We start from the raw sequence: 12,553 nt of genomic DNA, 5'->3' as shown, positions 1-12,553 counted from the left end.
AATAAGAGACTGTGAAGCATTTGAGATGTATTTAGTCCAATTGTTGTAAGTGTAAGCTTTGATGTTGCATTTCAAAGGGGTGAAGGGGTGTAAAATATCTATTAAAAAACAACTATTTTTGTATCGATAGCCTGTTGAAATGCTAATAGTTTGGAATATATATTGGGTTGAATAAAATAAATCATTAAAGTTAATCTCCTCCCCTTTATTTTTAAAAAATATAGTGCTAGGTAGTTTGAAACTGTGTGCCTCTGTAGGACAGTTTACATTTCTGCTGGACAGCAGTGGGCTGGTCCTGCTCATTTGCAAATCCTTCCTCAGGGTAGCCAGCAGCTACATCCGTAAGGCTTTTGTGGTGTAGACAACCATCCCCAAATGTAGTGGCTAGTTAAACAGCAAGCATGCATTTAGCTAACAGTCCGACTGGGCTCACCGGGCAGTCCTGCTGCCCGACTTAACTCGTCCCGTTCTGTTTCAGAGAAGTGGCTGCCGGTTGCTAGGGTGACAGCGATGACTCCAAGGCCAACGCCCATCCTTAATATCCAAAAGGGTCAGCCAGAACTGGAAGTCTCAGGGTTGGATGGGGAAGAGAATAGAAACTACGACAGCATTGCGGGCCAGGCTTGGTGTAGGCACAATTATTTCTAGCATCTCAGTCATCCAGTGCAGGTCAGAGAACCATTGAAACTCAAGATCTGGACAAACTGTCTCTCTAGTGAGAAATTCTACCAAGAGTCACACCATTGTTATATTCTCCTTACTTCAACCCAGTGGCCACAAACATCGCTTCAAGGATGAGATATTCCCTGTTCTCTGGGCCCTGCTCTTTGCTAGGTACTCTTTATAACCGGTTTGATTGTACATGTCTGCCCTTGAGTAACAGAGACCTCAGACTCAATGCATTAGGCGCTGAGGATTTAAGTTATCAGGAATCTACTCTTTTACCTAGAATGAGTACAGAAGGGCTGGAGAGAACCAGTTTAGGCCATCTGCCATTCCACTGTTTTCTGTGCCAGAAAGCAGTGTTCAAAGGATGTAGTTACAAGGTGCCTGCCATCTTGGAAGCAGAGAAAAGTCTCCCATGAGATGCCACACCTGCTAGCGCCTTGACCTTCGACCTCTCAGCTTCCAGAACACTTAAAGAACACATTTCTGTTCTTTATGAATTACCCTGTGTCGTGTATTCTGATCTAGGAGGGCAAATAGACTAACACAGGCCTTTCCCTTCATAAAATAAAATATTAAAAATTATTTTACAAGCCAGGCAGCAAAGGCATGTGGATCTGAGACTAGCTTGGTCTACAGAGCGAGATCTGGGATAGCCAGGGCTACACAGAGAAACCCAGTCTCCAAAAACCAAATAAAATAAATTATTTTAAGACACTGTTGTAACAAGGAATGTAACCCATCTGGCTTCATCAATACTCAGTCATTGTGTTTCTTGCATTTATTTTCTTCTGCCTTTTCAAGGGAATAAAAACCAAAGCCCCTCGTGGGAAGCACCATACCTTCCTCCCCTACTGGAGAGGTCAGGGCAGCTCTTTGTGGAAGAGCAGACACAGAGACCTTTAGCAACTGCTTAGCCACTTTTCTGGGAGCTTTTTCAGGAGACGGAGGTCAGAGCAGCCATCCATTGATTGGGTTGCTGGTTCCCTCAATGAACTGCAAACATATCCAGGACTCTACCTGGTGTAAGTGGTGAGCCAGTGTCTGTCCCTCTTAGAAGCCACAGGTAATGGGCAAGCACAATTAGTGGTCCACATAGTGTTAACAGCACCTATACCCTCCTCCTACATCTGCTGCCTGCTAAGATCTGAGGGTGGCTTTTCTCACCTCCCAGCCTTTCTGAAGGAGATGGGTAGATGTTTTTCTCTGCAGACAGAGATGCAGCCACTGAGGCTTCGAGATGGCCAGGGCTTCTGAGAGAGCTAACCTAGTTTCCTGCCTCCACACAAATCCTAACACTGAGGGCTTGGTTCTGAGCAATGCTGGCTCCTGCCAATCATTACCAGGCTTCCTATATGGCATCTGTGAGAGGCTAACTCAGTGGACATATCGAGATTGATGAGAGAGAGGCCACAGGGATGAGGGAGGACTGATGTGGGCCTTTCAGATCCCCAAGGTTGTGAATGACAGCCATTCAGAATCAAATCATTGACAAATCATTCTTGGACTCTTCCCCCACAGGGGTAGATGTTGTGTTGTACTCCTCCTCTCTCTGTCCCCTTCACTGTCTATTTAGAAGACATGTTAGCCTCACAGCCTTAAGCCCCACCTCTTCTGCACCTTCTGGGAGAGTGCCCAGCCAGCGGGTGGGGGGAATGGCTTCCAGTCTTTCTCTGCCAACTGGTTTCTTTGTGACCTGGTTTCCAGCAATTTGGCATAAGCTGAGGATCCCTGAGCTCAGAGGGTTGGTTAGTGAGGAGTGTTGAGGATCCTCCCAGCTTTTGAACATCTTTTAAAGAGGTGCTCTGGGCTCAGAAGTACACAGGGAAGGGGACTCTGATGTTTGTGTTTGGTTTGCCCAAAGGCCCAGTATTTCAGGTTATGCTGACTCAATAGCAGGCCCCCAGAAGCTGGAATTGCCTAGCGCAGTCTCCCTAAGCAAAGGTTGGACGGAGAGAGTTCAGCTTTGGGATGCCTCAAAACTCAAAATAGGAATTTTGAAGCAACCCTTGGGGACCAGAGAAGGTTTGTCGGTGACCTAGGTGTTCACCTCCCATGTCTCTGTGTCTCCCGGTTCCCAGGAAGGAGGAGCCCCCTTCCCAGTCACAGACCACACAGGCCATGTTGCAGTCAGCAGAGATCTCCCAGGCCCTGCCTTGTGCTAAGAAAACAGCCTGCAGTGTGTTACTGCACAAGGATTAGGGAAATAATTGAGCTCTGACTTCCTCTGAGTAAGCCAGACAGACTGATGACTGAGGCCTCCAAGGGGTGAGTGGAGTTGTCACCAGGTCAGAGAGAGGAGGTGGCATCAGACCCATCCCAGAAAGGCCTATCCCCGTGGGAACCCACAGGAAACCAACCAGGCTCCCATGCAGGTGGCACACTCCCTAACACAACCAGTTAGGCGAGTGTGAGGTGAGCAGCCAGCGCTGTCTTGCACACCACTCCACCTGGAGTACACACCACTTAAGCTGTTGAGCTCTGCTCTTCAGGGCCCAAGAGTAGTCCTACTAGGGCCAAAGTGAGTCTTTTAGCACTCTCTACATGCTGTCCCGAGGAGTCCTGGGAAGGCTAGGCCAGAGTATTTATTTGCACAGGAGCGTACAGGGGTGGCTGAGGGTGCCCTGTGTGCAGTAGGTTCAGGAACTGTGTGTTTGTGTCAGGTTCGACTGACACCTCCCATCTCCCCCACACCGACCCCACGCCCCCACCAGGAGCCAACACGCATCTTAGGGTGTTTAGAAATGAAGCTGGGAATGGAGACAACTGAGCAAGGAGATGGCCTATAGAATGGGAGAAAGTCTGTACCCGCTATACATCTGACAGAGAATTAATATCGGCAGTATGCAAAGAACTAAAGGAAACAAACTAATTTACAATGGACTAATGAAACGAGGAGACAGACCTTAAAACCAGAAGTGCAAATGTCCGGTAAAGCATGAGAGAAACAGTCAACTTCCTACGTGTTCAGAGAAATGCATATAGAACCTACACGGGGACTCCTTTACCTGGCCCAGCTCAGCATGGCAGTCGTGAAGAAAACAAACAGCAAATGACGCTGGTGGTAGTGTGGGCACAAGAGAACCCTTAGTCATTGCTGTGGGCCTGTATGCTAAGCTGGCTATGGAAGTCAGCATGTCATTTCTCAAAACACAAAAATAGACATTCCATATGATCAGCTGTCTCACTTCTTGGTATTTACCCAGAAGCGTCTCTATCAGCCAATCACAGAGACATTTGCAAATCAATGTTTATTGCAACCCTGTATGAACAGCAGACTGGGTAAGGAAAATGAGGTTTATATGCACAACAGACGTTTTCAGGCATGAGCAGGAGATGTGGAGGTAAAGGTGCTTGCCACAAAAGCCTGCCAAACTGTCCTCGGAATGTACAGAAAGTAGCTAGATGTCAACAACTGCAGCCATCCTCTGCTGAGATGGAAGGGGGAGTGGGCCAGCTCGATCAGGGCACACAGCATGGTAGAAAAGACCCTGCTAGGTGAGCCCTCTGCCAAGTGAGGTCTAGCTCTGGCCTGAGTGACACTTCCCTTCTAGCTGCATGTCTTTCTGTCTTTCCTCCCGCCTCCCACCCCCTCTCTTTGTCTCCCTCCCCTATCTTTTCCATTGCAAGGACATTTGCACTAGGCAAGGACCCTATAAGGCAAGTGACCCCCTTTGTCCCATAGGGGAAGCTGAGGATTATCAAAGCCACCGCAGCAACCCAGTATTTATGTGAGCTCTGAGGATTTGAACCCCAGTTCTTATCTTTGGGTTCACATAGTGAGCTCTTTAACCAGAGTTTAGGATGGCTTTCTCTCAGCCCCTTGGCTTTTTTGAGACATGGTTTCTCTCTCTATGTAATCCAGGCTGGTCTCAAACTCACAATCCCTCTGCCTCAGCCTCTTGAGTGTAGGGAATTTTGAGCATATACCATGGTAGGTCCACAGCTAATGTCTGGCAGAAATTAGACTTAGGAGGGAGGGGGTAGGACGGGATGGGTTCTTCCAGTGTGGCTCTGGCCAGGCTCAGGTGACGGCCACTACCTCACCCCTGCTGAGTAGCTGAGACTCCAGGTCTGCGCCACCATGTGCAGCTCAGAATTAAGTCTGCACCCCAGAATTAAGTCTGCACCCAGACCCAGGGTGATAAGCCAGACCCAGGGTCTCCTGAATTCTCCTGCCTTTTTGTAGCGGGGTCTCCTGAATTCTCCTGCCTTTTTGTAGCCGTGTTTCCAGAATATTCTAAATATTCCAAAAATGTAATGAGCGGAACAAAGGAGAACTCTCATTGTTTGTGGTAAGCTTTCTAAAAACCAGCCTACAAAATGAATGTCACATAAACGTATTTCCGTTGCCCTTATTCGAACGCTCCCCTCTGGCTCCCCTCACACGTGGGCGTCAGTCTTAATAGGAAAACCATATGCCTTTGTTCCTTTTCAACTTTCTTTGCTGGCAAGAACACAGCCACATGAGGAAAAGGGGAAAGGAAGTGGGGACGCTTTAAGGAAGGAGGGATTCTGGCTTTGAAGTAGGAAGAGTTTCCGGATGGTGAGAGCCACTCGCTCGCTCGCTAGCTCGCGGTGTCTGGAAATGCTAAAAAGGATGTGTTTCAAATCTGGAAATCCTGGGATCCCCTCCTCCGCATAGGCTAGCAATGGCCTCCCTCTATGCTTCCTGTCCTCTTGACTAGTTTCTAATGCACCCGCCCCTCCAGGTGCAAGACGATGAGCATGGGGTTTCCAGGCTAGTTCACTCTTCCCACAGGACCCTAGTGGTGTTGACGTAGAGCAGACACCGCGGTTATGAAAGACTGGTTTGCCTTGTGTTCGTTTCCCTGGAAACAGATCCTGAGATGGGGATGCTCATGTGGGAGGCGTGAGGAGCTCTTGGGAACAACATCCGTGGGGTGAAGGAAGCAGACTGGGTTAATGCAACTGCGACAAAGACCTCAGCAGAGGAGTTGGACCCTTTGCCCCTCCTTTACCAAGCTTCTCCAGTAAAGAGGGAGGCTCTACCAAGAAAGAGCCTTCAGCAGCGTTCCTCACTGTTGGGGGGAAGACCCCCGCTCAGGTCCTAACGCAGGTACAGGTGGTTTGCAGGCGCCCTGCAATGTACTCTGTGGGTTGAGTGCCTGTACTCTCTTCTCAGGGCACCGCATGGCTTATGCTCTGCTCTTGGGCTCCAATCAGTGGTCCTTCCTTACGGAAGGCAGAGTTAGCTCCAGAAGCTCCTGGTTCTTTTCTGGTTTACCTGGGAAGAGTTGATAGAGAAGATATCACCACACTAATATCAGTGCCTCGGACTTGTCCTGGGCCCTTTACAAGACCAACTGTACCCACATGTGTCCCTGCTTATGACCCCTGCTAGACTGTGAGCCTCAGGACAGAGCAAGTTCCATGCCAGGCACTTAGGTCTGTGTCCGGTAGAGGCAGGGCCCTGGTCTCTGACTTAGGATAGTTGGTTGTACCCATCAGCTCACTTTCCCATCATTCCAAAGTGATATGCTACACTTCAATTTCCGGGTTTTTTTCCCCCACACTACCAAGGGCCCTGTTTGGAGGTGCTGGGCAGTTCCTCATCAGCCCTGTGGTCATGACTGGAGGCCAGGTGTGGTGGGAGGCTAAGACAGGCAGGACAACTGCTACAAATTTGAGGCAAGTCTGGTCTGTGTAGAAGTCTCAGGCCAGGAAAAGCTACATAGTGAGATACTGTCTCAGAAAGCCAAAAATAAAATAAAATAAAAAAATAAATGGAAGATGGAGGGGATGACTCAGTAAAGTTCTTGTGAGGTAACCATGGGGACCTGACTCCTATTCCCCAGCACACACATTAAGAAAAAGTCAAGCATGGTGACAGGCCTGTACACCAGTACTGGGGGGTGGGGGCAACCAGGTTGGTGTAGGAGTTAGGAGGAGGAGGAGTTAGGGGGAGGAGGAGGAAGAGGTGGTGGTGGTGTCTCTCCCCCTCTCTCCTCCTTCTCTCTCTCTCTCTCTCTCTCTCTCTCTCTCTCTCTCTCTCTCTCTCTCTCTGTGTGTGTGTGTGTGTGTGTGTGTGTGTGTGTGTGTATAAAGAACATGGAGGAGCTCAGGGGAGAAATCCAGAATCCAGGGCTTTAGTTTCTGAGACTGGCAAAATGATGGGAGTGGAGGTAGGAAGACCACAGAACAGGACAGGAGAGATAGAAAGGGAGGGTTGGGGAAGGGAGCAGCTGGGAGCAGACCATCAACAAGAACACCAGCATCTAAACTGAAGACCAACAAAACTGGATAAGTTATCAGCTGACAGAAACCCAAGAGCAGCCTGGGCCTGGCTCAGACTGGAGGCAGCAATGATGGCCTGGCCTCTGGAGTGATGGCAGCAGTGGCAGCAGGAGGTGGTGGTCTTACATCCCAAAGTCTGAATGGCTGGGGCTTCCTCATTCTTTTCAGGTCTTTGCCTGTTTTGTTTTTATTCATAACATTTTGCAGTTTTTAACTAAGCACCCCAGACTTTACCACAGACTATGACTCTCCATGAACCTTTCTCAAAATTCAGATCCTACTGCTCCATTTGCAACTTTCATGTCTTCCTCTGATGGTCTCCACTCTTTACACAGGTCTCAAAACCACCATCGACTTCTTTTAACCTCGAAGTTGGCCTGAGGCTGGGATGGGCCAGTGAGATCAAGTAAAGGGTTTTCCACTCAGTGATTTCTGTGGAAATTCTCTCTTCCTCCATTTTTTTTTCTTGGTTCTTTCTGGCCTGCTTTTCAGCTCTTTCTTAATGTTTTGACTCTGAAGAGGAAGTTGTGTGTTCTCAGGTTGGGTGATCCCTCCCACCTCCCACCTCCACCCCCCTCTTGCAGCAGCTTGCTGTCTCTTCCAACTCCCTCCAAAAGCCAGGGCCTCCTGTGTGGTTTTTCTGTATTCATCTTGGTCTGAGGGGAAAGTCTGTGCTTGAATATTGCTTCAAGAGCCGATTCAAATCCCTGTATGTTCAGGTTGAGGGGCCAAAAGTTGTCAAAATGGCGGTGCTGACCATGATCATGGGAGTAAGCTTCTGCTCACAGGTGTGGTCAGTCACTGATGATGGATGAATCAGTTCAGTCAACGTCTAGAAACTGGGGGCAGAAGAGACACTTTCCCCGGCCTGTGTGGGTGGTTCCAGGGCTAGCCCCACCTGATCCCACGGAACTGAACACTGAGCCTCTATGCCAAGAGTCTGGGACAGCAGGATGAGGGGGCTGCTAATGGGGCCTGGCAGTGAACATGTACTTTCTCCCTAGGAGCCTACCCCCATGTTTTAAGTTCTTCTTTTGCTCTGCAAGAGCACGCTGGAGAGTTGTCCATGGCTTTGTCCCTTCTGACTCCATGGCTACCGTCCAGCATCCAAGAGGACCTTCCACTTTTAGTTCACAAGTAGAGACTCACTCCTAACCCATGACTGGTCATGTGATACTGGGAGATGCCACTTCAGGACTGTTAAGTTTCAACCCAGGACAAGTGGCAGAGGTACCCATTTAACATGTCAGAGCGTACCTAGCTTCCAGGTTCTCCCAGCATCTCTCAGTCCCTACCTGTTACAGGGTATGGCTGCATATCCCACCCTCTACCCTGAACTCTCCAGCCCAGGGACTGGGCTGCCCTTCCCCCAGAGGCTCTTCTCTATATAATCCAGACATTTTGGTTACCTGCTCCTTGGGTACCTTTGAGCTCCAGTTGCTGTACTTGGTTCCCCTCTCTCCCTTCCCCTCCCCATTTCTCTACAAGGCTCTGGATTCTCCCAGATGTGTCTGTCTCTGGCTATGTTCTCTCTCATATCTGCAATAAACTTTCTCATCCTCCATATGTAGGAACAGCCATATCTTTTCTTTTGCTCCTTCCTTCCTTTCTTTCTTTTTCTTTCTTTCTCTCTCCTCCTTCTCTCCCCCTCCTCTCCCTCCCCCTTTTCCCCTTTCCCTCCCCCTTTCTCCCTTCCCTCCTCCTTTTCCCCTTCCCCTTCCCCTCCCTCTCCTCCTCCTCTCCCTGCCTCTCTCTCCATTCAAGAATTCAAGTCTAGGCCTCCTCTAGCGGTTTGAGATGGAGAGCCATGCAGAGACCATAAGAAATTGTTAGCAGGCATCCATCAAACCTATCTTCTGAAGACTGTGCCTGCCTTGGTGCTACCGTCTCCTTCCTGCAGGGGAAAATTCCGGTTGCCCCTCCTGTTACAGGTGCCACGGTCCCTCTTCTCCCGTCTGCCATAGAGCTGAGCTCACAGTGGCTTTTTTGTTGTCCTCCTTGGCGAGAAAAGGGCCCCATGATGTAGAATCTTGTTACGTGGTGGCTCTTAGAATCACCATAGAAACAGACATCGAAGCACGTGCGAGGGGTTTTCCAGATTCGGCTAACAGAGATGGGAAGACCTACCTGGGATGTGGTTGGCATCGTTCCATGGCAGGGGCTCTGGTATGACTCAGAAGGTGAGCAGCAACGGAGTGCCCTTGTTTCTCTTCTCAATTTCCTGACTGTAGGTGCCTCACACTCGTCTGTAGCCACGCCTTCCCCGCCAGAGCCCTGAGCCAAAATGAACCCTTCCTTCCTTCCTTCCTTGAGTTCTTCTGTCAGGTGCTTAGTCAGAGCAGTGACAACGGTAATAAAGATGGCACAGCCTAGTCTGTTCAGCCACCTCCCCACTCCCACCCCCACCCCATCCCCCACCCCGATCTGCCCCATGCTGGCCCTTTTCAGACTTGGAAATTTTATTAACTCTCAGAGTAGCTTCCTTCCAGATTTTCGGTGGCTTACCTGTCCCTGGGTCCTTTTTCTTACACTTCGGCCTTTTTGTCATCTCTCTTCTTCTTTCTCTTCTTTTTCTCTTTCTATTTTTTTTTTGAAAACTGAGAGTTTTCTCCTCAGGGCTGTTTCCCAAATGAGCCACCGGATGCATCTAACATTTCTACAGACCTTGAAGACTCAGACAGAAATCATGTATTCAGTGTCACCTCTAGGTCCCTCTGCTGGAACCCACAACAGGACCCTGTCTGCTCATTTATCTGATCTTTGTCCTTCTAATCCTTTTTTCTGGGGTACAGCTTCTGTGCTTATGTTGGCCATTCCCATTTCTCCAAATCAGCCCTTTTTCATTGCCAAGTCAAGTCATAAAATATTTCCTGAGTACTATATCCTGAAGGGTTTCACTGACCTGGAACACAATTTGACCTTTCATAATAAACCTGAAAAGGATCACATTTTGTGGAAAGGCACATCTTTATATTATTTTATGAATACATTTATAAAAATCCCTTAAATACTTTATATTCACAATTAACCTACCCGTTTACTTTTCTTTACTACAGGAAAATACCGCAGACAAGCTAATTTTATAAAGGCCAAGAAGTTGGTTTAGTTCACAGTTCTTAACACTAACAGAATTATCAGAATGGGTCCTGCTCTCTCCTTGGCTGTGTCACCTCAGTGTGGGTAACAGCAGGAGGATATCACGCCTTGGAACATGGAAGCCAGAAAGGGCTGAGGTACCCACAACTGATTCTAAGAGCTAAAGACCTCCTTCCAGGCCTCACCACTTACTCACCGTAAAGTTCAGGATAACCATGCTATCAATCCACAGACCCAAAGAAGCCAGATAACAAGGAAGGACCAAGAGAGGAGGCTTGAATCTTTCTCAGAGGGGAAATAAAATAGATATCAAAGGTGGATGGAGGAAGGGAACTGGGTGGGAGAGGGGGTGGGGGATCAGGGGTAGGGAGAGCAGAGGAGAGAACAGAAATCGGAGTGGGGGCATCTCTAGGACAGTGGTGGGGAGGTCCCAGGGTGCTATGTGGGTGACCCTAGCTGAGATTCATGGCAGTGGGGGATATGGAGACTGAAGTGGCCACTTTCTAAAGCTGGACTCGCAGTGAAGGGATAAGGGCAGCAACCCACCCACAAAACCTTCCACCCAAAATGTGTCCTGCCTACAAGATGTATAGGGACAAAGAGAGCAGAGAGCAGAGACAGAGGGAGTGTCCAAGCAATGACTCACCATTGAGACCCACCCAATGGGCAAGAACCAATCCCTGACACTATTACTGATACTCTGTTATGCTTGCAGTCAGGAGCCTCGTATAACTGTCCTCTGAGAGGCTCCACCCAGCTGTTGATGGAAACAGATACAGAGACTCACAACCAAAAATTAGATGGAGCAGGGGAGTCTTGTGGAAGAGTTGGGGAAAGGACTGAGGGACCTAAAGAGGACAGGGCCTCCACAGGAAGACCCTAACTGGGTCAACTAACCTGGACCCTGGGTGGCCCCCAGAGATTGAGCCACCAACCAAGAGCAAACATGGGCTGGACCTAGGCCCCTGCAATGTGTAGCAGATGAGCAGCTTGGTCTTCATGTGGGTCCCTAACAACTGAAATGATGACCGTCCCTGAATCTGTTGCCTGCCTGTGGATTCCAATGGCCTAGCTGGGCTGCCTTGTCTGGCCTCAATGGGAGAGGATGCACCTAATCCTGCTGTGACTGATGTGCTGGGGAGCACACATGCGTGCGTGCGTGCGTGTGTGCGCGCGAAAGCACACACACACACACACACACACCACACATACATACACACACACACACCACACATACACACCACACACATACAAACACACCACACACATACACACACACACCACACACATACACACACATACATACACACACACATACACACACACACCACACATACATACACACACACCACACACATACACACACATACACACACATACATACACACACATACACACACATACACACACATACATACACACACACATACACACACACATACACGCACACCACACATACACATACACACATATACACACACACACCACACATACATACGCACACCACTCATACACACCACACACATACAAACACACCACACACATACAAACACACACCACACACATACACACACACACACCACACATACACACACATATACACACACAGCACACACACATACATACATATACACACACCGCACACACACACACCACACACATACATACACACACACCACACACATACACACACACATCACATACACACACACATACATACATACATATACACACACACACACACACACACACACACACACACAACCAAGGGAGGCCTCCCCTTCTCATAGGAGGAAAGGGCAATTGAGAATGATCTCTGTGAGGGAGTACTGGAAGGGGGTCCTGATATTGGAATGTTAAGTGAATAATTTAAAAAAGAAGAAAGTCCACTGTTTGCCAGAAAGCCGCTCTGGGGATCTAGCCTGCAGCCTGTGCATCTTTGGGGGGATGCTTGAATGAACAGCCAAGACACAGTACCCCACTTCAATACTGATTCCTCCCTGCCTGTCCTCGAGTTACTGGAAGGAACCCAAGGTAAGGGCTGGACCAAGCCCTCGAGTATTTGTCTGTCGTTTTTGAGGCAGCTTACGTCATCCTGGCTGTTTTGAAGCAAGTTGGTACTTTGCAACAGTCTTCATACATCCTCAGGAACTCAGGCTCAGAGCACCTGTTCTCTGAAGGCAGGGTAGTGCCCCAGCCATACGTGCTCCCACCCAATATCAGAGCGGTGTTCCACAGGGCCTGTCTCCACCCTGCCCTGTCTCTGTGCACAGTGTTTGATTCAACCTGGCTGGATACATTTCCAAGAGGCAAGCAAAGTAGAGGACCCCTCTTCCATGCACAGCTAAAGGCTCCTGGGTGAGGAGAAGCTAATGGGAGGCGGCTCAGGTCAGAAATCGAAACTGGCACTTGTCCTCTGAACATCCAGCTGTTCCAAGAACACTCCACTTCCCCAAACCTTGCTTCTGAGTGTCCATCTCCACAGAGCTGAAGGGAGCGAGAACAGACCATCTGTGGCTTGAATGCACCCTCC

General features: G+C 49.0%; 1 long non-coding RNA gene across 1 annotated transcript; it reads right to left on the bottom strand.

The window, feature by feature from the left end:
- Positions 1 to 3,899: 3,899 nt before the first annotated feature.
- On the bottom strand, positions 3,900 to 9,366 carry LOC148004809 (uncharacterized). The gene is made up of 2 exons (XR_015625602.1): positions 9,052 to 9,366; positions 3,900 to 5,914 (listed from the first exon to the last, which is right to left on the bottom strand). It is a non-coding gene; the product is annotated as an uncharacterized LOC148004809 (long non-coding RNA).
- Between the last annotated feature and the right edge of the window lie 3,187 nt (positions 9,367 to 12,553).

Source organism: Rattus norvegicus, chromosome 7 (genome assembly GCF_021556685.1).
Source record: "Rattus norvegicus strain SHRSP/BbbUtx chromosome 7, alternate assembly SHRSP_T2T, whole genome shotgun sequence".
Taxonomy (NCBI): domain Eukaryota; kingdom Metazoa; phylum Chordata; class Mammalia; order Rodentia; family Muridae; genus Rattus; species Rattus norvegicus.
The sequence above is the reverse complement of the archived record's forward strand: the minus strand, read 5'-3'. Positions and strand labels throughout refer to the sequence as shown.